We start from the raw sequence: 22,941 nt of genomic DNA on the forward strand, positions 1-22,941 counted from the left end.
AGAGGTTGAGAAGCAAAGTGATCCTCATTGCCCCTTATTGGCCCTGTCAAGTTTGATTCCCATTCCTATGGCCTCATCTGATTCATGGCCCATGGATCCTGGATCATTCCCAAGGTCTGCTATCTCATCCTCAAGGACTGATTCACCCCAATCTCCACAGCCTCAAGCTCACAGCTTGGTTCCTCCACTTCCAATGATTGCCAGGCTGCCTGATATCTCACCTCCCATTCATGAAATTTTTCTGGCTTCACACAAACCTTCCACCCAGAAAATTTATTCTAGTAAATGGACTAGGTTCTCTATTTGGGCCAAAGATCAGAACTTAGATCCTTTCTCTATGCCTATTCAAAAGATCATACAATACCTGACGACTCTTCTACATGCAGGAACCTCAGCATTGACAATCACTGTACATTTAGCAGCTATCACAAATTTTCATAATGGATTTGATAATTCTTCTGTTATGTCACACTGCTTGTGCAAGACCTTTATGAAAGGAGTATTACATATTAAACCTCCTGTCAAGGTCCCCATAGAACCCTGGGACTTGACCTTGGTACTTCAATCACTAACAGGCCCTCCTTTCGAGCCTTTTGATTTTTGCGATATAAAATGTTTGTCATGGAAGACTCTACTTCTAGTAGGACTTACCTCAGTGAGAAGAGTATCTGAGTTGCAGGCCTTGAGTGTCAAGAGACCTTATTTGAACTTCCACAGGGATAGAGTATCCCTTCATACTGACCCTTCTTTCTTGCCCAAGGTCATTTCTGTTTTTTCCATTAACCAATCTATCTAATCTATAGGTTTTCTTCCCTCAGCATTTTAACAGAGAGGAGTATCTGTTGCACACCCTTGATGTTCATAGGCAGCTTCATTGTTATTTAGACAAGAGTAAATCTTTCAGGAAAACGGATCAATTGTTTTTGGCCTTTGTAGGACCCCAGACTGGGTAAACCTGTTTCCAAAATGGCTCTATCCTCCTGGCTTAGAAACGTCATTACCTTTATTTACCATCAGAATAAGCTATCCTTACTTTCCAGAATAAAGGCTCATTCTACTAGATGGATGGCTTCTTCTGTGGCTTTTCATTCCAGAGCCTCTATGTATGATATCTGCGCAGCAGCCACTTGGGCAAGACCTCATACTTGTATCACACATTACAAATTGGATTTGGCCTCCAGGGACCGAGCATCTTTTGGTTCTATGGTGCTCAGGAATATCCTTCCTTAGGGCCACCCAGGACTCAAGTAGCTGGGGACTCAGTCCTAACAGTAAGGAATGAATAAAGATTTACAACATCAGATAAAGAAGTTATGTCTTACCATAATGTTCCATATGTGTTGCAGATCTTTATTCATGCATTACTTCCCGCTCTCCTTCCCCTTGACTGGAGTCCTGGTAGACTTTAGGAATTCCTGGTTAGGGTATTTGCTCATAATGAGCCTCCTTCTGTGTTTCTGTTACTATCTCTATAATATTGGGGCAGGCAAACTCGATCTGGAGAGACTATGAGAGGGACATTATGGGTAGGTCTTAGCTAAGAGTTTTTGGCTGGCGCGAACTTGGAAACGGCTGTGTCGGTTCTGAGGATAGAACTGAAGTCCCAACAGTAATGAATGAATAAAGATCTACAACACAGATGGGACATTATGGTAAGACATAACTTCTTTTTTCCATCACCTCCCGTATGCCCACAGACCTGGGATCCCCAGTCCCACAACCTTGTGCTTTGGTTTGTCAATCTGTACTGTGTTATTCTGGGTTTCCCCTTGATCCCAAATGTACTCATTTATGATATTTTTTAAGTCTTTAAAGAGATTTTTATCTGGGTCCTAAGGAAGCACCTGGAAAGTATATATGGAGTTGGAAAGCAAACATTTGAATTACCTGTAGTTTCAGACTTGAAATCCAGCCCCAGGACTTTCCAACTTTTAACTCCTCTATTTACTGCCTGCCAAGTTGCCTAATAGTTGATGGTTACCAACTCGCTTAGAGTAGGAGTCAAATATACACCCAAGTACTTTATTCTTTAAATATATATGGATGCCTCTGTCTTATAATATTAAATAGATTATAATTCAACATCAAAGTCTGGGTTTTAAAAATAATAATTCTGTAGTGAGAGATAACATCAAAATCACTCAAAAAATTAAGTAGCAGGTCCAGCTGACTCTTTGGTTGGGTAAAGTAGGCAAAAAAGTCATCTGCATATTGGAACAGCTGGTCTTGAAACTGGATAAGTCTGAATTTTTCAACTCAATCACTATTGATTCCAAGTACAAAACAAAGAACAATAGGGAGACAGGAGCCTGCTGGGAACATGTTAATGTTCTCTTATCATGGTAGCCCTAGGGCTCAAGATGAGAGGTGTTCATCCCATGTAGAGCTCACTTCCATGCGCCTGTCCTGGGTGCTTTTTGTTGTCTGTTGCTTTTGTGAGTTTTCAGCATCTTTGTTGTCTTGTTTTAGCTGTAGTGGCCTTGGCCAGATATGAGGAATCTCTCTTATAATGTGGCAGTATAATGTCTCTAGTCAGTGAGCTGGGTAGCAAGGACCCACCCCTTTTTCACTACAAATTGAGATGATCTGTGTGGTGTATGACTACGGGAAAAGCTGCTTTACTGTCAGCATGCATTTAATACTGAGCATGGAGAGCCCAACCTCTGGGTAGAGGCAGTAGCCTAGGAGGTTCATAAAGTAATGACAGGAAAATGTTCTCCTTACGTTAAAGACATTTGGCCATTAGGGACTCATAAAATCAGATGATCAAAAGGGAGGCAGGAAACAGTATACCAGGAAAGCATTCCCCTTTCCCCACTTGCAAGAGAAACACTCAAAAGAAGATAGGTAATAACCACAACTGGTGGACAAAAGTCATCTAGAAGCTATGTGTTGAGTAGTTGTGGGGTAGAAAACACAAAAGAAAAGACATTAGATAGGATTATTTTGTCCAGGACTGTATGCTATAGTACAACAATAATATGCCTCATGCCTGGAGTGTCTGAGTACATCTCCACAAAAACAAATAAATAAATAAGCAGGGCCCCATTGGTAACCATGCACGTGATAGAATCACCATTAGAGATGACATTTGTGGACCTGATATGATCTTTAACTGTCATGTACTACACATAAAAATATACTAGTTGTGCTTGACAGTTATGGATCTAACAAGAACCTTAACTAAGTGAGAATAGAGCTCTCTCTCTCTCTCTCTCTCTATATATATATATATATATATATATATATATACACACACACACACACACACACAAACACACATATGTGTGTGTGATTGTGTGTGTGTGTGTGTGTGCATATATATATATATATATATATATATATATAGATATATATATATATATATATATATATATATATATATATATATATATATATATGAATGAACCAAGATTATGCGACCAAGTACCTAGAGTCATCAGAGTCATCCCACTGCAATAGCCAATGCTAATACTGTGGTCAGAGAGTTAGCCTTATTTTGCAGCTGAGTCAGTGTATCCAAAGAGATCGTAACAGATCAAAGAAACCCTTTGGGTCCCAGCTAATGGGCGTCTTTGTGCCAGATGCTACTCAGGCAGATAGGAATATCCATTTACCACCCTAAGACAGACTAGATGGATGGTTCAACAAAACATAAAAGTGATGTTCTGTAAAGTTATAGACCAAGAAGTGAAAACCTAGGACCACCTATCTCCTATGCCCTGTTTTCCATTAAGACAGTACCATAGGCTTACACAGGATCTTCTCCCCTTGAACTATAATATGGGCAGTAATCTGAGGACTGTTAGATACAATAAAATAAACCAGGTAGGAAGAAAAGACTCCCTACCATGTAACCCAGTATATGATGCCGTACTGCCATTGGAAATTGAACATATAACCAACTCTTTCTTCCCCAACTCCACCTCACACACACACTATCTTAAATCAATCCTCCCGCTGTCCTGCCCTCATGGACCTCATCACTCACCACTCTCCTAAGCATAACCTACACAGCACATACCTAAACCTCTTAGACATCTACAAACCCAATAAAAATATTGGCAAACTTTTATACAGCCACTCCATCACCAATGCCTGGAACAAACTTCCCCTTTCTCTAAGAACAAACGGCAACTTTCTTAACTTCAAAAAAAATCTACAGGACTTATTTACTAATTCCTGGACCTGTCCTTCTCCCACTCCCACCTAAACTGCTCCCTCTCCTCTTCCCCCCGCCCCTCTCAGCTCGCACACTTTACCACAACTACTCATTTAAGGTCTTTATGATATTCTTCCAACCTTGAATTTCTCTCTGATGGTAATTGTTAGATAGAATCTAACTTTTTATGATATTTTAGATACTTAATATGTACCATGGCTGTTTAAACCCTCAATATAACTCTTGTATTCTAGCATAGTCAGTTATAAGTTGTATTCTGTTTCTCCTGTGTATATACACTTGCAATGTTAACATTGTATGGTGTTTTGTTTTTCTATTTCTTTATCTGTGGAGCTTTTCTCCTTGGGTCTCCACTGAAAAAGGGCTCTGTTGCCCAGTCGGACTAACCCTGTTAATAAATGTCAAATAAAATAAATAAACATGTGACATGAATCACAAAATACCCAAGCCAAGCCCATAGTTTCAATTGGGTTGCAAGTGGCAAGGATTAAATCCTTGGGACCAAGAGATGCTTCACATTGACTGAGAAAAATAAGTTCATGACCACATGCAAAAAGCCTTTAAAGGAACAGAGCAGGTAAGTACAGTTAATTATACCTCAGTTAGTCAAGTGAAAATAACAACAGATTAGACTCGTGAGTACCTTAAAGACCTGTTGTGTTAGGAGATGTTTGGTGGTTACTTGTAACCTTGGACAGGTTGTGGGACCTAAACCTGAATGATAGCTAAGAATATTGTTCATTCCCCAACATAATGAGGGTAAGGAGTTTTTTTTAACAAGCACAAATGTGTTTCCCTATTTACCTGGATAAACTGTAGCGAGAAATCATGATCTTTTGACAGAACCAGGCACAAATGTGAACTCCAGCCTTATTAAAGTCTTGGAGCAAAACATGAAGATGTTGACACTGAAGTGAAAAAAAAAAAGATGGAGAATCTACCGGTGATTTAAGATACCTACAGCATATGGAATACCACGTTGTGCTGATTCCCAAACCAGATGGATCCACGTGACTGTGTAATAAATCTATGAGACGCTGGTGTAGAGCCCACTGACATCAAACTAGATGGGTCAAAATCCTCAAACAACCCACCAAAACTATGTGTGACCTTCCTTTTGCAAAGGGTTTGCCCTGCAATGCCCATGTGGGAGTCTTTACCCCCACATATACCTCCATTACTGTGTATACTGTGTGTGTGTGTGTGTGTGTGTGTGTGTGTGTGTGTGTGTGTGTGTGTGTGTGTGTGTGTGTGTGTGTGTGTGTGTGTGTGTGTGTGTGTGTGTCAGTGTCACTCTTTGGGAAAAAAAGACGTAAAACAATTCCAGGAAGTGACTTTACTTTTCAAGGACTTGGGATGAATAAAGTGGGAGCCCCAAAATTACACTTCATAAAAAGCAAGGGCTCTCAGTTGAGGTATCCAAATCCCATTTCCTAGTTTAGTGCCTACCATATGTCATGTATAGATGATCTGAATGAAAGGCTGGATCCTATCGGATACCCCATAGCCTTGGACCTATTGAAAAGGTATTGGCCGGGCAGGTACCCCCTTGCAAAGACTGAAAACAGAAGATGATCTTTTCCATGACAGACTGACATTTCTACTGTACATTCTCTTCTTATTAGGGTTGCTTGGAACCCATGCAACATTCTAGTGGTAATGGCAATCTCCTAAAGTCACATAGCCATTTCAAATTTACATACCTAGATGCAGTAGTCATCTATAGTCAGGATTATGCATTTCATCAGTTCATCACTCAGTACATGGCTCCCATAGGAAGGATAAGTCTAGCCAAGTAGGCATAGATTCCTGGTTTCATTGATTCAGTTCTCAATCTTATAACCTATTGGCCTTCACGAGACTTGATTGCGGGATCCCCCACTGACATTTTCCATATGCCTTATACATCAGTAAAACTTGCCTCAAAGTAACCTAAAAGAAGCAGAATATGATGACAGTTCCCAAAGCCTTTCTGAATGGCTCAAGTTTTCTAACCCTAAAAATTTTCTAGTAAGTAATGGCTGTACTTTTTCAAGTTCTTTCAAATGGCTTGTTTGAATGTTACAAAATGCAGCACTCTACTCAATAACGGGTTGGAATGATGAGGTTGGATATAGTGGATTAAGTGATCTCCCTAGAGTAATTAGGCTTGCCCTATAGAATTAGATGGTATGTAGAATATGCTTTTCTGATTTTGGTGGATATGTGCTGGTCAGAATTTAAATTGTTGTCTGTCATTGAACCTAGATCTCAAATTATGGTGTTCCTTTTATGAGTTGGCATTTATTTTATAATCACAGTTTATGTCCTCTTTTTGTCAAGGATCACGATGCTACTTGAATTTAATGATATTATAGCTGAGGCCATTACTACCGCACTGGATGTGTATCACAGGTGCATTCATTACCACTGCATCAGGTGTGTATTATAGGGAAGGTCATTACCACTGCATCAGGTGTGTATTATAGATACAGTCATTACCACTGCATCAGGTGTGTATTATAGTTATAGTCATTACCACTGCATCAGGTGTGTATTATAGGTAAGGTCATTACCACTGCATCAGGTGTGTGTTATAGGTAAGGTCATTACCACTGCATCAGGTGTGTATTATAGATATAGTCATTACCACTGCATCAGGTGTGTATTATAGATATAGTCATTACCATTCCATCAGGTGTGTATTATAGATATAGTAATTACCACTGCATCAGGTGTGTATTATAGGTAAGGTCATTACCACTGCATCAGGTGTGTATTATAGATATAGTCATTACCACTGCATCAGGTGTGTATTTTAGATATAGTCATTACCACTGCATCAGGTGTGTATTATAGTTATAGTCATTACCACTGCATCAGGTGTGTATTATAGTTATAGTCATTACCACTGCATCAGGTGTGTATTATAGTTATAGTCATTACCACTGCATCAGGTGTGTATTATAGGTAAGGTCATTACCACTGCATCAGGTGTGTATTATAGGTAAGGTTATTACCACTGCATCAGGTGTGTATTATAGATATAGTCATTACCACTGCATCAGGTGTGCATTATAGATATAGTCATTCCCATTGCATCAGGTGTGTATTATAGTTATAGTCATTACCACTGCATCAGGTGTGTATTATAGATATAGTCATTACCACTGCATCAGATGTGTATTATAGTTATAGTCATTACCATTGCATCAGGTGTGTATTATAGATATAGTCATTACCACTGCATCAGGTGTGTATTATAGTTATAGTTATAGTCATTACCACTGCATCAGGTGTGTATTAAAGTTATAGTTGTTATCACTGCATCAGGTGTGTATTATAGGTAAGGTCATTACCACTGCATCGGGTGTGTATTATAGATATAGTCATTACCACTGCATCAGGTGTGTATTATAGTTATAATAATTACCACTGCATCAGGTGTGTATTATAGGTATAGTCATTACCACTGCATCAGGTGTGTATTATAGGTAAGGTCATTACCACTGCATTGGGTGTGTATTATAGGTTAGGTCATTACCACTGCATCAGGTGTGTATTATAGATATAGTCATTACCACTGCATCAGGTGTGTATTATAGGTTAGGTCATTACCACTGCATCAGGTGTGTATTATAGATATAGTCATTACCACTGCATCAGGTGTGTATTATAGATATAGTCATTACCACTGCATCAGGTGTGTATTATAGATATAGTCATTACCACTGCATCAGGTGTGTATTATAGATATAGTCATTACCACTGCATCGGGTGTGTATTATAAATATAGTCATTACCACTGCATCAGGTGTGTATTATAGATATAGTCATTACCATTGCATCAGGTGTGTATTATAGATATAGTCATTACCACTGCATCAGGTGTGTATTATAGGTAAGGTCCTTACCACTGCATCAGGTGTGTATTATAGATATAGTCATTACCACTGCATCAGATGTGTATTATAGATATAGTCATTACCACTGCATCAGGTGTGTATTATAGATATAGTCATTACCATTACATCAGGTGTGTGTTATAGTAATAGTCATTACCACTGCATCAGGTGTGTATTATAGGTAAGATCATTACCACTGCATCAGGTGTGTATTATTGGTAAGATCATTACCACTGCATCAGGTGTGTATTATAGATATAGTCATTACCACTGCATCAGGTGTACATTACAGATATAGTCATTACCATTGCATCAGGTGTGTATTATAGTTATAGTCATTACCACTGCATCAGGTGTGTATTATAGGTAAGGTCATTACCACTGCATCAGGTGTGTGTTATAGGTAAGGTCAGTACCACTGCATCAGGTGTGTATTATAGTTATAGTCATTACCACTGCATCAGGTGTGCATTATAGATATAGTCATTACCGCTGCATCAGGTGTGTATTATAGTTATAGTCATTACCACTGCATCAGGTGTGTATTATAGGTAAGGTCATTACCACTGCATCAGGTGTGTATTATAGGTAAGGTCATTACCACTGCATCAGGTGTGTATTATAGATATAGTCATTACCACTGCATCAGGTGTGCATTATAGATATAGTCATTACCATTGCATCAGGTGTGTATTATAGTTAAAGTCATTACCACTGCATCAGGTGTGTATTATAGGTAAGGTCATTACCACTGCATCAGGTGTGTATTATAGTTGTAGTCATTACCATTGCATCAGGTGTGTATTATAGATATAGTCATTACCACTGCATCAGGTGTGTATTATAGATATAGTCATTACCACTGCATCAGGTGTGTATTATAGGTTAGGTCATTACCACTGCATCAGGTGTGTATTATAGATATAGTCATTACCACTGCATTGGGTGTGTATTATAAATATAGTCATTACCACTGCATCAGGTGTGTATTATAGATATAGTCATTACTATTGCATCAGGTGTGTTATAGATATAGTCATTACCACTGCATCAGGTGTGTATTATAGGTAAGGTCATTACCACTGCATCAGTTGTGTATTATAGATATAGTCATTACCACTGCATCAGATGTGTATTATAGATATAGTTATTACCACTGCATCAGGTGTGTATTATAGATATAGTCATTACCATTGCATCAGGTGTGTATTATAGTTATAGTCATTACCACTGCATCAGGTGTGTATTATAGGTAAGGTCATTACCACTGCATCAGGTGTGTATTATAGATATAGTCATTACCACTGCATCAGGTGTGTATTATAGTTATAGTCATTACCACTGCATCAGGTGTGTATTATAGGTAAGGTCATTACCACTGCATCAGGTGTGTTATAGGTAAGGTTATTACCACTGCATCAGATGTGTATTATAGTTATAGTCATTACCATTGCATCAGGTGTGTATTATAGATATAGTCATTACCACTGCATCAGGTGTGTATTATAGATATAGTCATTACCACTGCATCAGGTGTGTATTATAGTTATAGTTATAGTCATTACCACTGCATCAGGTGTGTATTATAGTTATAGTTATTATCACTGCATCAGGTGTGTATTATAGGTAAGGTCATTACCACTGCATCAGGTGTGTATTATAGATATAGTCATTACCCCTGCATCAGGTGTGCATTATAGATATAGTCATTACCATTGCATCAGGTGTGTATTATAGTTATAGTCATTACCACTGCATCAGGTGTGTATTATAGGGAAGGTCATTACCACTGCATCAGGTGTGTATTATAGTTGTAGTCATTACCATTACATCAGGTGTGTATTATAGATATAGTCATTACCACTGCATCAGGTGTGTATTATAGATATAGTCATTACCACTGCATCAGGTGTGTATTATAGGTTAGGTCATTACCACTGCATCAGGTGTGTATTATAGATATAGTCATTACCACTGCATTGGGTGTGTATTATAAATATAGCCATTACCACTGCATCAGGTGTGTATTATAGATATAGTCATTACTATTGCATCAGGTGTGTATTATAGATATAGTCATTACCACTGCATCAGGTGTGTATTATAGGTAAGGTCATTACCACTGCATCAGTTGTGTATTATAGATATAGTCATTACCACTGCATCAGATGTGTATTATAGATATAGTTATTACCACTGCATCAGGTGTGTATTATAGATATAGTCATTACAATTGCATCAGGTGTGTATTATAGTTATAGTCATTACCACTGCATCAGGTGTGTATTATAGGTAAGGTCATTACCACTGCATCAGGTGTGTATTATAGATATAGTCATTACCACTGCATCAGGTGTGTATTATAGTTATAGTCATTACCACTGCATCAGGTGTGTATTATAGGTAAGGTCATTACCACTGCATCAGGTGTGTTATAGGTAAGGTTATTACCACTGCATCAGATGTGTATTATAGTTATAGTCATTACCATTGCATCAGGTGTGTATTATAGATATAGTCATTACCACTGCATCAGGTGTGTATTATAGATATAGTCATTACCACTGCATCAGGTGTGTATTATAGTTATAGTTATAGTCATTACCACTGCATCAGGTGTGTATTATAGTTATAGTCATTATCACTGCATCAGGTGTGTATTATAGGTAAGGTCATTACCACTGCATCAGGTGTGTATTATAGATATAGTCATTACCACTGCATCAGGTGTGTATTATAGTTATAGTAATTACCACTGCATCAGGTGTGTATTATAGTTATAGTCATTACCACTGCATCAGGTGTGTATTATAGGTAAGGTCATTACCACTGCATCAGGTGTGTATTATAGATATAGTCATTACCACTGCATCAGGTGTGTATTATAGATATAGTCATTACCACTGCATCAGGTGTGTATTATAGGTTAGGTCATTACCACTGCATCAGGTGTGTATTATAGATATAGTCATTACCACTGCATCAGGTGTGTATTATAGATATAGTCATTACCACTGCATCGGGTGTGTATTATAAATATAGTCATTACCACTGCCTCAGGTGTGTATTATAGATATAGTCATTACCATTGCATCAGGTGTGTATTATAGATATAGTCATTACCACTGCATCAGTTGTGTATTATAGGTAAGGTCCTTACCCCTGCATCAGGTGTGTATTATAGATATAGTCAGTACCACTGCATCAGATGTGTATTATAGATATAGTCATTACCACTGCATCAGGTGTGTATTATAGATATAGTCATTACCATTGCATCAGGTGTGTATTATAGTTATAGTCATTACCACTGCATCAGGTGTGTATTATAGGTAAGATCATTACCACTGCATCAGGTGTGTATTATAGATATAGTCATTACCACTGCATCAGGTGTACATTATAGATATAGTCATTACCGCTGCATCAGGTGTGTATTATAGTTATAGTCATTACCACTGCATCAGGTGTGTATTATAGGTAAGGTCAGTACCACTGCATCAGATGTGTATTATAGTTATAGTCATTACCACTGCATCAGGTGTACATTATAGTTATAGTCATTACCGCTGCATCAGGTTTGTATTATAGTTATAGTCATTACCACTGCATCAGGTGTGTATTATAGGTAAGATCATTACCACTGCATCAGGTGTGTATTATAGGTAAGGTCATTACCACTGCATCAGGTGTGTATTATAGATATAGTCATTACCCCTGGATCAGGTGTGCATTATAGATATAGTCATTACCATTGCATCAGGTGTGTATTATAGTTATAGTCATTACCACTGCATAAGGTGTGTATTATAGGGAAGGTCATTACCACTGCATCAGGTGTGTATTATAGTTGTAGTCATTACCATTGCATCAGGTGTGTATTATAGATATAGTCATTACCACTGCATCAGGTGTGTATTATAGATATAGTCATTACCACTGCATCAGGTGTGTATTATAGGTTAGGTCATTACCACTGCATCAGGTGTGTATTATAGATATAGTCATTACCACTGCATCAGGTGTGTATTATAGATATAGTCATTACCACTGCATCAGGTGTGTATTATAAATATAGTCATTACCACTGCATCAGGTGTGTATTATAGATATAGTCATTACCATTGCATCAGGTGTGTATTATAGATATAGTCATTACCACTGCATCAGGTGTGTATTATAGGTAAGGTCATTACCACTGCATCAGGTGTGTATTATAGATATAGTCATTACCACTGCATCAGATGTGTATTATAGATATAGTTATTACCACTGCATCAGGTGTGTATTATAGATATAGTCATTACCATTGCATCAGGTGTGTATTATAGTTGTAGTCATTACCACTGCATCAGGTGTGTATTATAGGTAAGGTCATTACCACTGCATCAGGTGTGTATTATAGATATAGTCATTACCACTGCATCAGGTGTGTATTATAGTTATAGTCATTACCACTGCATCAGGTGTGTATTATAGGTAAGGTCATTACCACTGCATCAGGTGTGTTATAGGTAAGGTCAGTACCACTGCATCAGGTGTGTATTATAGTTATAGTCATTACCACTGCATCAGGTGTGCATTATAGATATAGTCATTACCGCTGCAATCAGGTGTGTATTATAGTTATAGTCATTACCACTGCATTAGGTGTGTATTATAGGTAAGATCATTACCACTGCATCAGGTGTGTATTCTAGTTATAAGCATTACCACTGCATCAGGTGTGTGTTATAGGTAAGGTCATTACTACTGCATCAGGTGTGTGTTATAGGTAAGGTCATTACCACTGCATCAGGTGTGTGTTATAGGTAAGGTCATTACCACTGCATCAGTGTGGATTACAAGGGTGGTCATTATTATTACATCAGGTATGTATTAGACTTTCTTGGTGAACATTGGCTGTAGCCACCAGCATATTTGACTCTCTTTACCCTATTCCCTACTTTTATATTTGATAAGAATACTCTGAAAAGAAGTGTCAACATTACATAGCCTTGCAAGACACCACTGGTACCCCTGTTGGGATCAAGATGTAATTCCCTCCCCACCATAATTTGTTGGGCTTTGCTACTTAGCTGGTGTTTGCCCATTGAATTACATATGGATTAACATGTAATGCTTTTAATTTGTAGTTATTCTACTAGGTGAAGTAGTGTCAGAACCTTTAGCAAGGTCAGGATAAGCAATATGCACTGACCCACTTTCAGCAAGTGCATCTACTACCTCTTCAAAGTATGAAACAGGATTCAAAAAGGCAAGATTTCCTGTGAACAAAGCCATACTTTATCATACCTAACAGCAGGAGAACCCCTGCACCATTCTGAATAAGTGCAGGGGTAGCATGTGCTACTGGGTGCTGGGCTGCAATCCCTCAGTTTAAAAAAAATATTATTTTATTGACATTTGAATTCAGAAAGTAGACTGTTGTTTTTAAAATTAAAAATAAAAAAATCAGCTTGCTCCGCATGCCACAGCCTGCATTTTACTTACATCGCATGCAAAGGAAGGGAATTATTCCTGATTACAACTCTTTGTGCTTTTTAAGAATGCCAGAAACATCACTCAACAAGCATCTCACCGAGTTGCAATATGAAGCAGTGAGGAGCCATTCCTAAGTTGCCTCAGGTGGCTGGGACAGGCAGAATGAAACTGAAAGCGAACAAAGGAATTAACACATGGCTGCGACGGCACGAAGCAGGAGCAAGGGGTGTAATACTTTTCGTTTACAAGCACTATGTCTGCCGCTATCAACTAGTAGGAAGGTAGGTACCTAACTTATTTAAATGCATCAGTGTATGACTGTGTTTTCACAGTATGGTCAACATCTGTTTAGACTTCTGCTTTTGGTTGATTAAGCAGATGGTCAACATTGTGCAAGATTGCACAGTTCTCAGTGTATGGGAATATTCCCTTTCCTCAATTTTATCCAGTTTCAGAGTCAGTATGTTTAAATTGCAGGGGATGTGGGGGGGTCAGCCTCCCCTCATATGGGCATGATGCAAGGGGCTTGTCCCCCTGCAAAACATTTTTACATTTTTTTTTCATTTTCAGTTTTGCATGCACCAAGCCAAGGTTGTTTCTCATCACATGCATACTAACAGGTCGACATTCACATTTTTGGTGTATTGTGGTGTGCATTTTAGATGTTGATGAATGTGAATGTCAATCAAAGCACGTCATAGAATCATATATATATATATATGTATATATATATATATATAGAGAGAGAGAGAGAGAGAGCGGCATAGGAATTTTCAACTGTCCAGGTTTTGCCTCATATTTTTCTGTGTTTCTTATAAAATATATGGTTTTCTGACAAATCAGTGAGCACTGCAGTAAGACATTAGCATTTAGAAAAAGCATGCCTGGTTTTCTAGTGGTTAGGATTTGACACTGTCATTGCCACAGTCTAGGTTCGATTTTCAGTCAGGGAATTTAAATGGATTTTTAGGGGGAGGGTTGGAATAACAGTTAAGGTGTTTACCTCTCAGACACAAGCTACAGGGTTTGATTCTCACTTTTGGGAAATTGGCTAGGCTTAAAAAATAGCCTAGAAGGGCAGCTAGCCTAGTATCCACCTATGAACCTATGCTAATGTAAAGCCATTTGCTCTAGCAATTTTCTAAGTGTATATATGGGCAACACCTGTCCCTAATTTTGGTACTTTGACCACCATTATTGTTCAGATTTTTCCTTGATTCTTCAGATAAGAGGCTGAGTGTTACGTGGGGGAGTTGCAGTGGGTTGCATAATGCATTCTGACAGCAGTGATCTGAAAAGATACATTTTTGCATGACATTTATTTATGTATTTATTCATTCATTTGACCACAGTCTGACATCTGAGGTGTATAGTCACAGTCACAGTCATATAAGTAAGTATAACTGATGGCCATGTGTGTGTGTCTGTGTGTGTGTGTGTGTGTGTGTGTGTGTGTGTGTGTGTGTGTGTGTGTGTGTGTGTGTGTGTGTGTGTGTGTGTGTGTGTGTGTGTGTGTGTGTGTGTGTGTGTGTGTGTGTGTGTATGTGTGTGTGTGCATGTGTGTGTGTGTGTGTGTGTGTGTGTGTGTGTGTGTGTGTGTGTGTGTGTGTGTGTGTGTGTGTGTGTCTGGGGGCATGTGTAGGGTATTGCAATAGCCTAACTTTAAGGTTCATAGGTTCATAGGTAGGTACTAGGCTATTGGCCCAAGGGCCTACGTAAGCCTAGCCAGCAAGGTTCCATAGCTTACGCCACCCAAGAATGTTATTTTCCTGTGCCACTGTCCAGCAGAGACACAGAAGTGATCCCGGGGTGTATTTCCTATTTCCCATCCACTCATCAAGATTTTTCTTGAAGAGTGCTAATGAAGAATTTTGCACGACATAGATGGGTAGTATAGGAAGTCTCTGGGACAGGAATCTATCCCTCCAGCGTGTCCTGTTTATTGTGATGACAAGTTTTAGGTCCATAGAGCATGTAGCTCAGAGGGATTGGGATTTCTTTAGGTGTAGCATGTCCAACAGCTCTGGGTTTGACATAGCTTTCCATGTTAGGCAGAGATCACCTCGGAGTAGGCGATATGCTACTGAGTAAAGCTGGAGTTTTTTGAGGCGGTCAATGTAGGGCATTTGTTTGAGGTCAGTAATCCTCTTTGTGAGGTACTTCTGTGGCCTTTCCAGCTGCTGCAGATATCTTGTGAGGTACATTCCAAAAGGGACGTTGTACTCTATAATGGGTCTAATGAGTGATGAGTAGAGGGGAACAATGACCTCTTTTTTCCTGGATGAGAACCCTTTTATTATGAGGTGTCCCACATAGAAGGACTTCCTGACTACTGTGGCAATGTGACTATCAAAGGAGAGACTACTGTCCACCTGGGTCCCAAGGTCTCTTATCACACATTCAGTGTTAAGTAGATTGCTGCCTATGTGGTAGTTCATGGATACAGAGTTTTTACCAAAGGGGATGACACTGCACTTTTTGGCATTGAGCTTGAGGCCATGGCTCTGACACCAGGCATCTGTCTCAGTGAGGCCCTTCTGTAGGATGTCCACATCATTTGGGGACTTGACTATGGCTCCTAGTTTGCAGTCATCTGCGAACCTCATTAGCCAGAGGCCTTCTGTGTTAGCCTGTACTTGGGAGAAGTAGATACCAAACAGGAGAGGTCCCAGGATGGAACCCTGTGGTACTCCACTTGTCACTGCTTTGAGGTCAGATTTGGAGTCTGCAACTTTTACAGTGCGGGTTCTGTCAGTGAGCCAGTTGGCAACCCATCTTGCGACATAGGGATTTATACCTATTTTAGTGAGTTTAGCTATAATTCAAGAATGGGGGATGATGTCGAAAGCCTTGGCAAGCTCAAGATAGGCTGTGTGAACCACCTTACCCTCATCCATGGCTTTGGTGACTGCCTCAAAGAAGTCGATCAGTTTCAGGAGGCATCATCTGCCTTTCACAAACCCGCATTGGGTGGCATCCAGAGTTTGGAGGTTACCAATGTCTTTGTTTACGAGTTCCATGATGATATGTTCCATGGCCTTGCAGAACAGGCTCGTCTGGCTATTAGGTCAATAGTTCCTGGGATTAGTGGTGGCTCCCTCTTTGTGGAGTAGCTAACTGTTGCTGTGCACCATTCAGTGGGCACAAAGCCTGATGTGAGGCTATTATTGAACATGGTGCTTAAGTGGGGAGCCAGTTCGCTCTGAAGTTCGTGTAAAACGCAGCCTGGAATGTTGTCTGGTCCCATGCATGCTGTGTTTTTGGCTTTAGAGAGTGCAGCTTTTACCTGCGTAGTTGTGATTACAGGGACTCTGCATTCTTCCTGTATAGATATGGGCCCTTTAGGGGGTGAGAGGGGGGTAAAGTTAGCACTGAACCTATCTGCCAGGATGTTGGCAATATCAGTTAGTTCTGTAAGTTTCGTGCCTTTGTGCTGTAACTCAGAGCAGATCTGGGTGTTGCCATCTATATTCTTGACATAGCTATAGAATGCTTTGTGGTTGTCCTTGGATTTAGTGGTGATTTTGTTTTCGTAGCTAGCTTTGGAGGCTCTTATAAGGGATCTCAGCTTCTTACTGAGGCTGACCAGGGAGCTCCTCCACTCATGGGATTTTACTCTCTTTTGCAACAGTTTCTTCCTTCTGTTGTACAGTTTGTTTATGGCAGGGGACCACCAGATTGGCTTCCTTTTTTTGGAGGATAGCGTCTTGGTACTGTTTGGGATAGCACAATCCATGCACTCGTGTAAGTGCTTATAGAGTGCATTTGTGTAGGATTCAGCAGTTGTAACTGTATTGTCCATCTGCACGGGTGTCATGAAGTTCACCACTTCTGTCTTAAGAAGCATAAAGTTGGCTTTGGAGAAATGTTTTACTGTGGTTTCCTTAATGGGGGGTGGGGGCGGGATGTGGATATCAAGGGTGATAATCTTATGGTCGGATCGGATCCACGAGGAGTTGACTTCAGGTGTGGAACACTGGTCACTCATGTTGGTAATGACTAGGTCTAGGATATTGTTGCCCTTGGTGGGGGTGTGGATAAGTTGATCTAGGGAATTGGAGTTTATGAATTCCAGAAAGCGTTGAGCTAAGGAGTTGGTACATGAGTATTTTTCCCAGTTTATGGTGGGGTAGTTGAAGTCGCCCATTATTAGGGTGTTTGTTTGAACCCTAATATTTTCCAGTACATCAAGAAAAGAGGAGTGGGAATCCTGGGGCATGGTGGGGGATCTGTAGCAAGCTACAATTTGGATTGTAGTTTTGCCTAGGGTTAGTTGCACTTGGATAACCTCGGATGCATTATGCTGAGCAACTAGCCTGGAGGTGTGGATATCCTTAATGAATATGGACACACCTTTGCCTTTGGTGTTTCGGTCCAGGTTACATGGCCGAAAAGTGTGGTATGAGTTATAGCCTGGTAGTGCAGGGGTGCTCTCTGGAGCCTTGAACCAGGTCTCAGTCACTGCACAGATATTGATGTTCTCCATTTTAAGGAGTGCCTCGAGTGAGTGCATTTTGAGATTTAGACTTCTAGCATTGAGTAGCATTACCCTCAGTTTTTGCTTGCCTGTTCCTGTTATGGTGGTGAATTTATTTGAACCATGTCTAAAAAAGGCACTATAGGGGCAGCAAGAGCCTTAGCCAGTATCCGGAATCCCAGGGGCAACAGGTGCAGGCCATCTGTGGCAAAGCATAGTGGTCTGTCGACCATGTCATCCCAAGCAGACAGATACTGGATCCCCTTAGAATGACACCAGAAGCTTAGCCAATTGTTGAAGTCAATCATTTTGTCCTTGTACTGTGGTATCATTCTGGGCAATGGCAGAATGCTACTCAGGGCTAGGGTCATACCTGCCTTGGCTACAAGATCGGAGAGCTCTTCCATGTCTCTTTTCATGTAGTCCAGGGAGGTACGTCTCAGGTCATTCACACCAACATGGACAATGACAGAGTCATATTTGTACTTGTTGTGGAGTGACCTGAGCACGTGGGTTATGTGGCGGATCCTGGCACCCGACAGGCAGCTGACAGTAACCTTATCCTTGTTTAGCCTGGTGAGTGGGACATCAGTGTGCCTGACTATAGAGTCACCTATGACTAGTGTGTTGGGTACGTTGTTTTGCCTTGTTGGCTGTTGTTGAGTGGCACACTGAGTCTGTGGGCTATGTGTCATTTGGTTTGTGTTGGGGGATGGAGGTTGCTTGCGTTTCTGCTTTGGAGGTCTCTGTTGCTTAGACAGAGCAGCAAGATGAAATGACTGTGGTCATTATTTATGTGTTCATTCATTTGTTCTACTTTGCAATTTCTTCAGGAATCTAAGTTATTATCAGTAAACAACCTGGATTTAGGAAGACTGCAGACATGTACAAAAAGAAAATCTACATGACAAAACCTTTACTTATGTTTTATTTATCATTCATAAAGAAATGCTCAAGTACTAAAGTATTATAAAGTGTTAAACTGTCTTCTTTCTTTTTCCCAGCACCTATTTCTGATCTTTTTAGGCATGTTTGAAGCTCAGACAAATGGAGACCCAAAATCAGAAAACAAGGAACTATGGCTGAATTCATCATCTGAAAAATGTAATCAGATCTTGAAATGGTATTGCCCTTCAAAAGAATGTCCCAATTTCAGAAAATAACACAACAGCCGTAAGTCTGGGATGTTTCTTCTTACTAGTGAAATTCTACAGAAACTTCCTAGGATCTTTCCCAATATTAATTTGAGTATTCTAATAACAACTTAGGAGTTAAATTAGTTTTGTTTGTTTTCAGGTGAATGTTTTCTTCTTGAGTTTTACCTATCGCTGATTTGTAGCATTTTCAAATAAAGGGGAAAAAATGAGAACAGTTGTATAATAATAAAAAAATCAAGTCTTACCCTGTCAATAACTGGAAGACAATAATTTCACTACAGACCATCTTGTTTAATGATAATATTAATTATGTTTTATATGATTTAAGTGCTGTATCTTAACTGTATTTAATCGCGGTGGTGGTGCTGTGGTAGCGTTGTCGCCTCACAGTAAGACGCCGACCGGTTCGACTCTTAGCTAGAGCGTCTTCTGCATGGAGACATGCATGAATGGGACTACCTTAGTTGAAGGTTGTGCGTTAGGGCTGGCAACTCAGCACTTAAAAATCAACTGCCAATCATTAGCGGACCGGAGTTCCGCTGTGACGACCCCTAACTGGGAAAAGCCGAACGACACAACAGCTTACCTGTATTTAATACGTAGATCAAAAAAAAAAAAACACCAGCTGAAGAAATTTAAACTTACAGTCTTTTTGTGTATAGTATTTTGCTGGATATGATATTCAGATAAAAGCTGCAAAATAAACTTCTTTAGGTTTTATTTGTTCAGATTAAGCAGGTCTCTCTCAAAGACTGGAATGATGATCTTGCATTGGTTCATACCTTGAAATATTACTGACTATCCAATCTTATCTAGCCAGCTACTGGATATTAACTAAGAAGTGGTAGAAATAACTTCCAAATCCTTAAAGTATAACATAAAGCATAACAGAAGTATCAAAGGCAACATGAGCCATCTTCACTCACTTACTAAAAATAAATATTAATGAAACCCAAGAGTACATGCAACCATGAGATGCAAAATATGTGCCACACTGCTAGCTAATAAATAATAATAAAGTAAGATTACCAACCAAACAAAATTAAAGCAAGAGAAAAAGAAATTGCTCAGATAAAATAATGGGAACAATTAACCCTGTCAAAATGTAGTTCCTCAGATTATATGGAATTTTTTAAAATGGGGAGTGAAAGGTCACTTAGGTATATCATCTTCATTTAGAAAATAAATGTATGAGAAAACAATGAGGTCATTAAAAGAGTCAACAAAAAATTAAATACATGCCAGCAAATCTGGAAATTAAAAGAAGGCAAACAACTGTCAAATGAAAAAAATGGGTACAACTGAATGCATTCACAAAACTCCACATATTATTTGGAAAAAAATTTGTTAAAGCAGTCAGGGTTCAATAAGTGTCTGTAAATCAAGATGTACTATAATAAAATTGCTGCAAATATCCAGTTGTGCAAATGAAAATGATAGGCGTTTTCTGTATCTTTTTGTCCCCACATCTGCCAACCATCAGGTTTCTCTCTGACTAACTGGCCTGTTTGTTTTCCTTGGGTAAGACAGTCAGAGAAAGACGTTAAACATGCAGCCATCAGAGCTTTTGTTATGCTCTAACCGCATTACCTCACAGTAGCCTTAAATAACAAAGTGCTGACAACGTTGGTCTGTATTTTCTACTGTGCATACCTAACACCAGCTGCAGTGCACTCAGCATTGTGACTGCACATGTCCCAGTCTGTGCTGTGTCCCTGCAACACCAGTTTCCATTATTACAGATGATAGGACTCCCTCCCCTTCCCACAGGTCATGTGAACTTACATTAGCTGTTCCCACCTTCCATTACTTTGTACCCAGCAGCTGATGTACTGTTTAATCCACAGTCAGTGTTTTATTCTTCAAAGCCACAGAGCCAGGTAACAAGCACTTGTGTTTTAGCAGTATTTACTTTTTTGTAGCTGAAGTCAGCTCACTTAAATTCAAGACACAGAGATCCCCTAATAATTTTAGTATTGTCTTTCTCTGGTTTGTGCTCCATAAGAAATTAAATCAGAATTAATACTTAAGATATTAATAATATTTGACAGAATATACTGGTGAAATAACAGGTACATTTTAATGGCATCAGCTGATGTAGCATCAGGAACACTCCTTAGTGGGTCTAAACCTAGGATTAGCTTTCACTCTTTCCAATTTAGCTATTTTTCTTTAATGTTCCTATGAGCAGGGCTGTACGTGTGTTTGTGTGTGCTTTAATGGACTGTGTTATGATGTCACTCACCACATTTAGAAAGTATGTCTAACCCATGAGCCTGCCAGTTTTCTCCTGAACTGTTGTTAACATTTTGTGCAAATCAGGTACATACAATGAAGATTTGACACCTACTTTGTTAAAAGGATGTAAAAATATATGCTTGTCTACCTGATCCAATGGCAAAGATGGCAAAGCCCTGACTACAGTACAGATAATCCAGTCTGATTAGCATCTTGATTGCTTGGCGTCACAGGCTGGGAAGAATGGGTGTGATCATTGGGGGGGGGGGGGGTGACCCACAGCTGGCAAAGCTATGACTCCAGGTGCAAAGCAATAGAGCTCTGCATACAGTAGACAGACAGTGCAGGGATGGACATGGGCTGTGGCTGCCCATACCCCTTGCTGCTGCATGCTAAGGAGCACACAATCATGGAACAATGGGTATAAGTGGTCCCTACGGTGAAGCAGGTGATCACATTGCCACCTGAGAATGGGCTTAGGCCTACAGAAATGCCCTCAACTACCAGGGTTCCAGCAGGTATTACTTGTGACTGCCTATCTGATGGTTCATTAGATGATTTTCATCCCTGTACTGAGTACATCCCTTGTGCAGAAGAATGGGGTCTATATTATAACATTGAAGTCTTAAAACTTCGAATGTTATAATATCAACCCCAATTCAGCGAACGCTTGAAATAGTGAAGCTGCAGAACACCGAATATTTTCCTAGGGAAAGTATTCAGTGGGCCATTTCAGTGGCTTCACTATTTCCTCAACTGTGGTACGAAGGTGACGGACCGGGTTAAGGTAAGTGTGCGAACGGACTGAGGTATGGTGAGTGTGTGATAGTTAGGGACCTTAGGGATAGGAAGCGGGTAAGGTGAGTGTGCGATAGTTAGGGACCTTAGGGTTAGGGAGCGGGTAAGGTGAGTGTGCGATAGTTAGTGACTTTAGGGTTAGGGAGCAGGTAATGTGAGTGTGTGTTAGTTAGGGACCTTAGGGTTAGGGAGCGGGTAAGGTGAGTGTGCGATAGTTAGGGACCTTAGGGTTAGGGAGTGGGTAAGGTGAGTGTGCATTAGTTAGGGACCTTAAGGTTAGGGAGTGTGTAAGGTGAGTGTGCGTTAGTTAGGGACCTTAGGGTTAGGGTTGGGTTAATGTAAGTGGATTGCTAGTAGTGTATGTATGGTTTAGTGTAGGCTTCTGTGAAGTGTGTATGTGTAGATTATGTATTTTGGTGTGCTTTTGGTGTGTGTGTGTATTCTCAGAACAGCGAATATTTTCCCTTGGAAAAAATTTGCTGTTCTGAGCATTCGAGTATATCACATTTCGAGATTCCAAGGTCGAGCTTATGGTGTTCGACATTTTGGAATTTTGATAATGTGATATAGACCCGAAGAATGAATGGACTGAGTTTCATTGGGGATGACTTGATGGTAGGCAGGCACGGGGTAAAATTATAAGGAAAAAGGTAATATATATATATATGCTTGCCCAATTTACAGGGAACCCCAGCAACTGCATAAAAAGGTCTTCCAGAC

The sequence above is a fragment of the Protopterus annectens genome, chromosome 1.part0 (genome assembly GCF_019279795.1).
Source record: "Protopterus annectens isolate FY-2018-M chromosome 1.part0, PAN1.0, whole genome shotgun sequence".
Lineage (NCBI taxonomy): Eukaryota > Metazoa > Chordata > Ceratodontiformes > Protopteridae > Protopterus > Protopterus annectens.